The 13,130-nt window shown below is 32.8% G+C and overlaps 1 protein-coding gene across 1 annotated transcript in view; it reads left to right on the forward strand.

The window, feature by feature from the left end:
- Positions 1 to 2,839: 2,839 nt before the first annotated feature.
- LOC146528167 (uncharacterized) overlaps positions 2,840 to 13,130 on the forward strand; it is a 38,231-nt gene continuing 27,940 nt past the window's right edge. Inside the window, exon 1 of the mRNA XM_085204593.1 lies at positions 2,840 to 2,922. The gene's annotated coding sequence lies outside the window, so the exon portion shown is untranslated. The remainder of the gene's footprint in view (positions 2,923 to 13,130) is intronic.

Here is a 13,130-nt window from a genome sequence, read left to right on the forward strand (position 1 = left end):
GCATGACCGAGTCACTTTTGACCTAGAATGTCATTTAAGTTAGGGTTATAAGAAAAAATATTTTTTTTTTATTTTCCCGCTTTATCCCGCAACGTATGCAAGGAAATATTTTGTTAATACATTACGTTCGCCATTCTCCTACCAATTTTAAAAATATCACTCGTTGAAATGCGGAACTTAACGCCCCACTATATCTTTTTATTATCAGAAGCTCCTTTCTTTATTGTTTTTTAAACTTTTTAATAGTTTACTAGCATTTATCTGCCGCTTCGCCCTCTTGGTCAAATTTAATTTAATTAAATCAAGAATTTACATCGAAACAATTACCGTAGCCTCCATAATTTAATACAAAAAGAATTAAGAATTCAAGCTTGTTCCTGATATTAGCACGTCCAATTAAAAAACCCAAGATGCGGCTTCGCCCGCTTAAACTTAGTGTTATATTATAGATAAATTATACAAAAATGTTTACATAAATTATATGTTATTTTGATGTATAAACATGCCGTCTAAAGTACTAGTATACTACTATAAAGTTTCATCTAAATCTAATTCAGTAATTTTTGCGTTTAAGTGGAACAAATATTCATCCTCATAAACTTTTATAATATTAGTACTATAGAGGCACTATAGATTACAGATTATAAAATATATAAAAAAAACTTGTTTCGTAATAACCCTATTAGAAGAATGGAGTCAAGTAACTTAAGGTCTACGCCTACGGAGGCTACTTAAGCCTACGCATATCCTTTTTTTTTTCTAGACAATAGACTTTATTTAAAAAATATAATGCATATTTGTATTAAGATTTTTTTATTAAACATGCGACCTGTGAAGAACTATGCAAAGATAAAGATTCTAGAGGTATGCTGCTGAATGGCGGAACCGTACTCCGCCAGTTACAGTACAGCCCGTGCGCCACAACTGGCCTCTATTTATTATATTTGTATTATTTTCAATTCTTCCATTTTATAAGATTAAAGCGGTGTTAACTACCGCCACCGCTAAACAGCACAAATGTGAAATTGGAATGCTACGGCCATTGTATGCCATTTAGCAACAAAACTTAAAATATATATGTAAATTATGTAAAGTGGGAACCCTAAGCGTGCTTTCTAATTCATTAGTCATGTATCAAAGACACTCTACAAAACGTGTTAACTTCAATTTTAATCATTGGGTTAATTTGTCAGTTAAAATTTACTGAAAGATTAAATAAAAAGAAATTTCAGAAGGTGTATATTCGAATAAAATGAACTATTTTAGCTGGATTTGAATGCGCTCCTATTGTAATCTATGTAATGGAAGAATCCTATAAAGTGTTAGAGAATTTTAAATACTTATGTAGAGTTCAATAAATTGATTTCTTTTTTTTTAATCCTCCCGCTATGTCCCGCATATAACAGGATATATGGTTTAAAGACACCTTGTTCCCGACTAGGTTCCCTCTACCTACTTTGACAGTGGCTGAACCTTAAAAAAATACTAATTCCAATTTTGAATAACAAAATTTCATTGTCTCTCTGAATTCACAATGCATATTAAAAGAGAATTCTACTAATAAACACGCAATACCTCCAGAATTTGACAAAGAGAAAAACGGAAATGTCTTAATGGGAACGGTCTTAAAACTAGGTTTCCGGGTTCCCTCTGCATACCCTGCTATATGCGAAATACAGCATAAAATTAAAGAAAATATATATGAATCCTATACTAGCCACAGTACAAATACCGTCTGTTTATTAAGCCTTAAATCTTTAATAAATATTCAAATCGCGCTCCTTTAGATAAACCTACGTACACACATACATATATCTGATGTGTTTAAAATTCTATATCTACAACTATTTACACTAACTATTTATATACAAGTTAGAGATATTAGATCACTTTTGATTAATTTCTGTTTATATTGTATACGTACGAGAAAACTCTTACCTTACTAACTCTTAACCCAACCTAACCTCAAAACACTTCACGAGGAATTCTGGAGGCATTGCGTGTTAAGTGGCGGAACTTAACGCTGCACTTTGCTCGCTACCAGAGCAAGGAAATGACACGACAAAGACACGACACGACAAAGCGCGGAGTTCTTTTATTTTATTAAACGCAAAGTGGGAGTGGAGTAGGTATCTTATCACCAGGTTATCTCTTCCTCACTATGTACAGGATACAGCGTGAATCTAAAAGAAGAATCTGATTTTATCCTTTAGTGTAAAGAAAAGTGATGAATGTAAACCAGCCAATATAATTTAATGCTCGCAACCTTCTAAGGTAAGAAGGGAGAACTTAGTGTTCCTAGCTTCCAATTTTAAAAAAAATTGCGGAACTCAACGCCGTAGGTTATTTTATGAAAAATAACATTTGTGGCCTTGAGTTGCCCATATAGTTTTATATGATGGTGGGTAAGAATTACCTAAACTATAAAGCAGAGTTACTAAAAAAAACTAGCTGACTACACTACAAACAACTCAAAGAACTATATGGAAGAACTAGAATTATTACTGACCGACCGACTGAAAATATAGAGTCACTACTATAAAAACCATTTTTCATAAAGCTAAACTGACTGACTAATTAACTAAAATATAGAGTTGAAACTCAAAAACAAAATCATATTACAAAGTGCGGCGTTGAGTTTCACCAAGCAACACGCAATGCCTCCAGAATCCTGGGGAAATGGGGAACTGAGTGTCTTAACACTAGCTTCCTTTTGTCGACCCAGCTACTTGCGGGATACAGCGTGAAGCAAAAAAAAACCATTTTATAAAGCTAACATAAGCCTGACTTTAAGTCCATCGTGTTTAAAGGTCAGATTACAAAACACAAGTATATAAGAATGGGACGAGCTGATATGTACCTTATTTCATAACTGATCGTCAGTGAAGGCGTGTGTGTTTGTGCAGTGTAGTGTTTCTGCAAGTGAGTTTATTTTTATTATTAATTATACTATTAAACACTACAGACACTTGGTCCGTACACTTTTCTTTTTTTTTAATTAATTAATTTTCTTTAATTATATTATATTATTATTGATATATACACGTAGTACTTATCGTAAGTCTTTTCATTATTTTTATTAATTATTACTTACAACTAAGATGATAAGAGAGTTTTTCAAATTCGAAATTCGAAATGAAATTTCAAATTCAATTATTATTTTGTTATTTATTTTTGTTGTGTTTTAACATTGAAGATAAAAAATTAAATTTAAATATTTCGAAGAGTAAGATTTTTTGAATGATAAATTACATATTTATTTATTTTATATAAATAAAATTAATTTTAAAAAGAAGATAAGAAATTTGGAGTTCCAAATATGCGCCCGTTGATGTCTTTTTAATAAAGATTTTGACACAAAAAGTAACAAGCAATTCTTTTTTTATATTGTTCTTGTATTTTCAATTTTTCAAATAATTACATAACATTAATAATTATAAATAATTTTATTTATTATTTTGATTTCTGTAATTGCTGAAATAAAAGCTTTCGACAGGTGAAAGTTTTATACAATTTTGTTTTTCAATTTTTAAACAAATTTTATATCTAGCTTATTATTTACTAATAAACAAACAAACAAACAAATGTGATTCTTTTATTAATATAATTAATAATAATTAATATTGTAGTTCAACTAAGTAATAAATAGTTTTATTGCATATTAAAGTTGAACACATATCTATATATATAAAATCGAAAGGTCACTCACTCATCACAAAATCTCAGAAACTACACATGCTAGGAATCTCAAATTTTGCATAGGAGTTATTTATACGACGTAGGTGCTCGCTAAGACGGGAATTTGCAATATTCGACTTCTAAGGGGTTGTTTTTGGGGTTGAAAGTTTGTATGAAACTTCGTTACTACAAATGCTAAGAGTCTCAAATTTTGTATAGACGTCACTAGGACGTAGCCATGGAGACAGAAATTAATAATAACATAGTTCACGCGGGTGAAACCGCGAGCGGGCCGCTAGTAATTATATATATGAAACTCCTCCGTTACCGTGTGACAGACAGACAACGCAAAGACGAAACGATTGAAATTAGAAACGTTGAAATTCGACATGTAGGTAGGCTGGGGAGTGTAGTGGGACTGTAGGGGAGCACTATGAGAGGAGCGCCCGAAATTTCTGTGACAACGGGAAAAAACAGGAATTTTTCATAGGTAGTCTCAAAATCTACATAAATAAAGTCGACGGTGACGACTAGTATGTAAAAAATATTAATTAAAATGAATTGCATTTTTTTTCAGTGTAAATCTTAAATTTTAAATTAAAAAACCAACGTATTTTGAATTCTTTATAAACATTTTTAAATATGCAAAATTGAAGTCATGTTTCTTGTTCCATTTATAGAAAGGAAGTAAAAATAATAAAATAATAGTAATGTGGAAAATTTCTTTCTTAATTAAGTAAACCGTAGAAATTTCAGTCTCTCCTCTCTTAGACCTTCCCCTACACTCCCTACCCTAGCTCGCTACCCTACCGTTATACTTAAGTCAACTTTCTAAGTCCAGTACTTTCATCCGGCGTTGTCGATCAATTAGTAACGGAAGAATTTTATACATATATGTATAGATATAGACACCTTTACAAAAACATGTGTGACATCAACCGGATACGGAATGTAAATAGTATGGGAATACCACAAAAATTACGAGAACTAAAATTGTTATTTAAAAATTAATACAATAATTCATATTAATAACTTTAATTATAATTATGAACAAAAAATAGTACAAAAACGTTAATTTTATATGTAATTAAGATGTTGTTCTAGATTTTGAATTTCTTTTTTTTATTTTTGTATATAGTGGTGTAGTTAACCACGCGGCGGTAGGGACTCCCGGTCCTGTAAACATTTCAGGAAGTCCTCTCTTAGTGATCCCATACATTATATAAACATATCATTATATGATTGTAGACGCGTTAGCTGTGAGTTTGTTTCCCACTCAGAGAAATGAATTATTATTTTCATTTCATTACTCTAGTAACAATCACCTTCCTTTGAAAGAGGAATAAAGTCTCTTAACACTAGGTTCCCTTTACCCCCCTGCTAGCTGCTACGTGCGGTAAACAGCGTGACATTAAAAAAAATAAAGAACCGAACCGACGATAACGTTCACAGAACACAAGCACTCTATCACGGTGATACAATTCTACGATGTGTAATTTCAAAAGCATCTATCTATTTTACATAACGCGATCGTAAAAAAAACAAGTTTATTATACTTCTTCTACGTAATTGTATGTAACCTTCTCGGAAATGCTGACCGATTTTGATACAACTTTTTATAGGGAAAATTAAGAAATGATTATAGAATTTACCACATACTAATTAATTTCACAAATTAACATATTTATTACTTGCTATTTAATTTTATAAAACGACTAACTTTAAAAGCGTTGATTTCCCCCACTCAAAATGCAAATCCTTCGGAATTCGTTGCAAAGCAGGGAACGGAAATGTGATAATGGGAACGGAGTATCTTAACATTAGCTTCCCATGTTCCCATTGATATGTGTGAGATACACCGTGAAACCTAGGACTTCGTATGCGGGGCCAAAGGGAAGTAACTAAGGCTTCAGTATGACACACGATACACTCTAAATGCGGGAGGCGACTCTGACCGCAGGGACACCGGGTCACATTGAAACGATCAAAGTTATGTAATATAGTCTTCCTCGGTATATATTCCAATACAAAAAAGTATTCATTCTTTCAATTGTATTAATTCCTTCGATTATTTACTGAGATTAATACCTTCACCCAGACATACTTTTCAGCTTTATAAATATATACTTATGTATAGATTCAAATTAGTCCAAAATTTGGTTAGAAATTTTCAATATCTTTTGTGAAATTTGTTATTGACGGTGTTTGATGTAATTTATTAAATTAATAAATATTAAATGTATTAGAAGTAGAAATTAAGATTACTTACGTTAATTTGTCAATCGTGAACGTCCAAATGAACGGATTGAGGGTTTGATTCCCACTCGAGGAAATGAAATATTTAATATTTCTGGATCTGATAACGAGGCAATGGGCGGCGTTGAGTTCCGCCACTCAACACGCAATGCCTACAGAATTCGGCGGAAAATTATTAATGGAAATATCATAATGAGAACGGAGTGTCTTCACACTAGACTCCCGAGTTTCTTTCTCCCCAGCCGTGCTATGTGCAGGATACAGCGTGAAGCTAAATTAATTTAGTTAGGATATTTCGCTTTTTAATACTACGTTTTTGTATAAAATATAACAACAAACTATGTTATAATGTGAACTTTACTTTATTTTTTTTAAAGAAAATTTGCTTAAATGTAGTTCTCCGAGTTACAGTCGGACACTGTACCACTGCGCCACTGTACCACTGGCCTCCAACATACATATGATATAAACAAATAGAAATAGGAAGTTTGTTTTTCACATCACTTTGTAATTAAATGAACCTGTGACCTTGCGAGATAAAACAGTAATTAATCGTAAAAGACATGAAATGTTTACAAACATTACTCACACATAAGTTTAATAGAAACAAATTATATTTTAATAGATAAAAAAAATATTGAATATTGAAATTACATAAAAAAAATTCTACCCAAAAAAAATTGAGTGTAATGTCTATAAATTCTCTTTTTACCCAATGAATATAACATGAATATATAATAATTACTTCTTTTGTCTAAATAAAAAATATTAATAGACAAACCTCACATCTAAACTAGTTTCGCTCTAATTACTTAACGGATTTCGATCAAACTTTAAACATTTTAAGAATTCATTTTCAAAATTTTCCCACGTTCAAAGTCAATGTATTTTTTTATTATAATGCATGTATTATATTATAAAATCTAGATAGTAATCATTAATTATGATTGTACCGAGAAGTTAAATTAACTGATGGTTTGTATGTTAATTTTTATTACTTACTGGATATTCTCCACAAATAAGTTCCTGATGTGAAAATAAAGACGAAACGCGGCGTTATGTTTTGCTAATTACCAAATTATCTCTCGATATTAAATTCTTTGAATTATGGTGTTCATAAGCTGAGTGAAAAGCTAAAATAAAAAGACGAAGAAAAGCGTTTATGATAATATTTATTATATAAAAATATCTTTGTATGATAATTTTCAATGTTAAGTTTATATGTATTTATGTAAGTTACTGACCTATTGGTATTAATGTAAATTTATTAAAATGTCATTTAAAAGAACCGACAACGTGGTGACTCTGGAAACGAGATAAAACGCGTCGTTGAGTTCCGCCGCTCATCATGCAATGCCTCCAGTGAAAAGTTGTGATTCGGATTATCTACGGGAATGGGAAAAAAGAAGATTTATTATCCGTTAAGGAAAAACATCTAATGTAATGTCTATTAAGAAATTTGTTTACAAAAATATATTTTATAAGGCGACTGACAATTACATATGAGGTATTTGGAAAGGCATGGGCCACGAGTTCAAATCCCGGGTCGTGACATTCAGTTACGAAACTTATATATATAATGTTCTAGTTATTTCTAGGTCACCTATCGAAATATCTATGAGAATGATTGATTCAGGTTAAGGCCACCGTGGCGCAGTGGACAGTTGACAATGGTTGTGGATTCGATCCTCATCCGGTAGAACGACTCACATTCATGTAATCTCTGTCCGCTGTATCCCGCACATAGCAGGGTAAACAAACGGAACCTGGGAACTTAGTGTTAAGGAAGAAGACATTCTGTTCCCATTAAGACATTTCCTTTTAATTCGACACGTTTCAACCGATCGTTGTATGGAATGTGTAGAATATGTAAGCGCGACGTTCGATTCCCACTCAAGGAAATAAGTTATTATCATTTTCTGATTCATACAACACAAACAAGAGCGGCGTTGAGCTGTGTCACTCAACTAAACACTAAAATGTCTGGAAGATTCGTTGGGGCGTGGTTAGGTTCCCTTCCTTCCTTGTCAAACAAGTATATGCGGAGTAGGTACAGCGTCCCACCACGTAGAGATCAAACACTGACGATTGACAATAAGTGATAACAATGTCAGTTTAGATGAATTGTAGCATTATTATTCACTAAAAAACTAAGGCTAGATGATGCCTGAACGATTTTTTTTTTAAAACCCAAATTACCTTGTTTTTTCAAAAAACGGGAGAAATATAAAAATAGAATTAGGGTTATTAAAAGTTTATTTCCTGAAGTTACATAAAATTCCCACTGTCCACCGAATTTTCTACGCGATAGAAACGTATGGTTTTGTGGCCAGCGCGCTTGGACGCTAAACAAGAGCGGCTTCAAATCCTGCTACTTTAAATTTTTTATACGTTTTCTAGAAGAGTATAATTTAGGCATTTCTTAATCATATAAAGATAGTATTTATGAGGTTAAAATGCAAATGCACGTCCTTGTCAACCATATTTGAATATTGGAATCATCTTTCTTAATCAATTCAAATTTACAATAATGTTGAAATTTAGATCATTTTCTTTTATTTATAAATATATGAAGGCTAGCGACTTTTGTAATTTCTTTATTTATACTACTATACTATTATTGTAGAGCTGCAGTGTTTGTTTGGTTCAACGCACTTTTCTCAGGTACTCCTGGTTCGAATTGAAAAAAATATTTTTGTTTTTATTAGGATTAATACAATTAATACAAATATTAATACAAAATACTAATACAATTATTGAAGAAGAGTATATTACATTACTTCATGTTAATAGTTTCGTTGTCCCCTATATACCTGTCTGCCTGTCAGTGTTAAGGAGAATGAAATATTTAGTGTTTTCTTTTTCCCCTATACGCGGGGGTAAATATTAAAAAAGGAAAAAATAATTTCTCCGCTTTAGTGAGATTCTCTTTCTAACGATTTACTTTATTTTATTTTTATACGATACAAATTGTAACTTAACGCTATATTTTGCATATAGCAGGGTAAGCAGAGGGAATCCAGCATTAAGACACTGCGTTCCCCAGGCACTGCCATATTATCGAGACATTGCTTGTTGAGTGGCAGAACTTAACGCCGAAGTTTGTTCTTTACCGAACCCAGGTAATGTTGTTTATTCATCCTCCCAAATGAAAATCGAACCCACAACCGCGTTTGTAAATAAAATTTGTGCCTCCGCGGCCTCAACGGTTGTTACACAGCGATGACACAAGTTACAGGTTAGAGGTTACAGCCTTAAGAAACCCAAAAAAATGCGTGAATTATACAATATATGTGAAATTACTGACAAATTGATTTATCACATTATATAATAACTCGTGTATGAAATATTGGCACTTAGTGGCACAGTGCGACAGAGTGAGCAGTGGTTGTGAGTTTGATATTCCTTTGTGGGGATGAAGTACCTATTTATTATTCGTTGGCGTTGACTTCAGCCACTCAACACGCAAAGTCTCAAGAATTCGGTGGAAAATGGGGAAGTGTCCTAATGAGGTACGGAGTATTTCTCATTAGGTTCCCAGGTTCCCTCGGCCTACCCTGCGATATGTGGGATGCAGCGAAAACAAAAAAAATAAAATAAACGCTTAACTTAATATAACAATCGTCAATTTAACGGTAATTTAAGATTTACGGTCGTTTGAATAACGATTCAATCGTGATATATGGATAGTGATTTATTATTATATTATATACACATTAATATAGATAAAGTAAAGGTCGCCAGTTCAAATATTTTGGATTGTTTTTAATTTATTCGCGATACGCGATACGCGTTTTATGCAGGATACGGGGATACAACCCCGTATCCTGCATAAAGCGTTCTTCACGCACCGGCCTCTTCTTAGAGATTGCGTATCGAGTAGCGACGCTCAACGCTGCGTTTTGTTTTATTGCGAAGAAGATATACAATATAGACTTTCACGATAAATGGACAATCGAACGTAATTTTTTTTTTTTATATTCGAACCAGTACTTTCTGAGATTAGCGTGTTCAACCAAACAAACTCTCCAGTTTTATAATATTAGTCAAGAAGTATAGATAAAAAAATTGCTTCATCAGATTTGAATCTGTGAATTTCAACCTGAGGTCAAGGTTGTTTCTCATATAAAATTTATAGACCATTTAACATTATTGTTCTATACTTACATACATACATTTTGGAGATTAATTATTTTTAGTTCTTTAAATATTCTCACGGTAATAAGATTTATTTAAATTACATTTTTTTATTTTGTTTTTTATGCTATGACTATGGCGGCTGACTTCTGTAGACGGATCTTTTAATAGCATTACGCTGCATCCCGTGTATAGCAGAATAGGCAGAGGGAACTTAGTGTTGAGACACTCCGTTTCCCACCCATTTTGTTGAGTAGCGGAACTCTCACAATCTTTGCCTTGGAAATAAAATAATTAATTTTCCCGAATGGGGATTGAACCCACAGAATTCTTTTGACTTAGAAATTTTTTACACTAGGTTCTATTAGATGCCTTTAATACCAGCATTCTAATAATCCTACTAATATTACAAATATAATAACTTATGAAGATGAATGTTTGTCCCACTTCCACGCAAAAACTACTGAACGGATCTAAATGAAACTTTACAGTAATGTAGATTATATATCAGTATAATACATAGACTAAAATTTGCCTAAGTATCTTTAATAATTTAGCTATAATATATATAATAATAAGTGTAAGCGGGCGAAGCCGCGTTTGGGTCGCAAGTAGTATGGAGGTATGAGTAACAGCATGAGGTCTCATTACCTTTTATAGTTACATTAGATTTCATATGTTTATATCGATTAATCATTTCTATTGACATTGAGATGCGTAATCAAGCACACTTATAGTGGGATCATCTCGAGGGAAGAAAAATTATTTTAATATAACCATGTAATGCCACTCCGCCACGGTGTCACGGTGTCATAACAAGAATGATCTATAAATAAGTATTTATACGTAAAATGAACACATTTACGCTAAACAGAATTTCTTAAACGACTCCGCCCACATCATTCCACACACTTTATGTCATCACTTTCAAAAGCCTTGAAGACTATTTAAGACTAGGTTTCTCTATACGTTGTGAGGTGATATTTGGCTATAAATTAAGTATGGTGCTACAAAACGCAGCGTTGAATTCCGCCAGTCACCACGGAATGTTTAGAAAATTAGGCGGTGTGTCGGTAACGGGATGTCTTAACACGAGGTTCTTCTCCTTCCCTGCGAGATTCCCTCTGTGAGATGAAGCGCGAAGCTAACGTAGTGTCTTATCAATAGATTCTCATAATTTATTCTCTAGAGTGAAATTCGAACACAACCAGACACTACGCTACGACGCTTCTTTTAATACAAGCTTTGTCTTATAACTCAGCTTTCATTATTAAAACAAATATTTAAGTAATATCATTTAAGAGACATAAAGAACAAACTGATAATCGTTTATAAATTGTATCGAACCTTGGTCCCTCCCACGCGCGAGTGTGTGAATCATTAACAACCGACAACCCTGTAATAAGTAATTTCAATAACATCTGTCATATAAATCTTAGATGCCATTACTTCACGCTTTATCCCGCAAGACACTCAATTTACCGCCTAAATTTGAGACATTGCGTGTTGATTGGCGGAATTGAACGCCGCGCTTTATCTACTAGAGCGGGAAAGTAAAAAAAATGCTTAAATTCGATCGATCGAATACGCTTTCTCGCAGCGGTTTGGATTAGATAGAATACGTTTGGTAAATCGTTGTAAGCGTCCCTTAAGCAGGAATCGAATCCTCATTTATCGAGTTCATAATTGCACGCTTGTGCACCTGCATCACGACTGGCCTATTTTATTATTTATTCAGAATTTGTTTCCAATATTCACTGAAGTATAATTGTCGGAACCCATTACATTTACAGTCAGGCCCTGTTCCACTGCGCCACTAGCACTTAAAATATCCTTCAGAAAGCAATAACAATAGGATGTTTATTCAATATATAAAATGTAACCTTACGTTATAATAACTAAATTTACGTATTGTGTGTTTATTTTGACAGCTACGGTCTCAGGGTTAGATACTAAATATTAAAGTTCCGGTTCAATTTTTTCCTTTGCCTTTCCGGTTCCTCTTTGTGTTGGTAAAGTCGCTAAATTTTTTTTTGTTCTTTTTTTGTATCCCGCCCGCATATAGCAGAGCAGTCAGAGGTACATGCGGCTACGTTTCTTATTATGTTTTAGTAACGATTTTCTTTTTTGGCACACGCCTGTATTTTAGAGAGCTACGTAGAATTGATTTAGTCTTAAATTACTCCGTTCTTTAGCCCCTGGAGTGAGATCGAATTTGTAAGTTCAGACACTGTGCTGCTGCACCACGACGACCTCTCTCCTCTCTCTCTCCATTCCCTTCTTTAGGTTTTGCTTTGTAGCTAAACAAAATTGAGCATGTCATTTTCTTTTCTATTTAAATAAGAATTGTCTATACAGATTTTATGTTCAGTTAAAAATGCCATACATTAATATAAAAAAACTAAATTTATTTTCTTAGAAAAAAAAATCAAATCTCATATGATATATAAGTGCTTATGTTAATAATACCCATCCATTTTTAGATATCGTCTAGCGCTGCTTAACCAAATACACGCTACTTTTAATCATTTACACACCCACTGTATAATACAAATATATTATGTTTAACTTTGTACATTCCTTATAGGGTGTGTTCAAAAATGATCTAATCTTTAATTTATATTTATTACATAATACTCGTATAATAGAGCTGAAGAGTTTGTTAGATTGAATGCGCTAATCTCAGAAACTACTGTTTCGAATTGAAATATCATTTTTGAGTTGTATAGTCCATAGGGGAAGTGCCCCTCTGTACCTACATTTTTTTATATTTTATATTTTTTTTCCTGGCGTATTCGGCGAAAAGTGTGGAATGGAAGCGCCTTACTGAGAACGGGGTGTCTTAACACTGGGTTAACAGCTTTCCTCTGCCTATCCTGCTATATACAGGATGCTATCTGCAGGATACAGCGTAAAGCTAAACAAATATATTTTTAATGTTTCACAATTATTTTTATTTTATATAATAAATGAACATTACATAACCTTACCTTTTTATTTAGCTTCTGTCACATAAGAAAAAATCTTAATAAGGCTTGAGAGTGAAAATCAGAGCAGTA

This window comes from Heliconius melpomene, chromosome 20 (assembly GCF_056956725.1).
Source record: "Heliconius melpomene rosina isolate 202511_hmr_F chromosome 20, ASM5695672v1, whole genome shotgun sequence".
NCBI classification, from domain to species: domain Eukaryota; kingdom Metazoa; phylum Arthropoda; class Insecta; order Lepidoptera; family Nymphalidae; genus Heliconius; species Heliconius melpomene.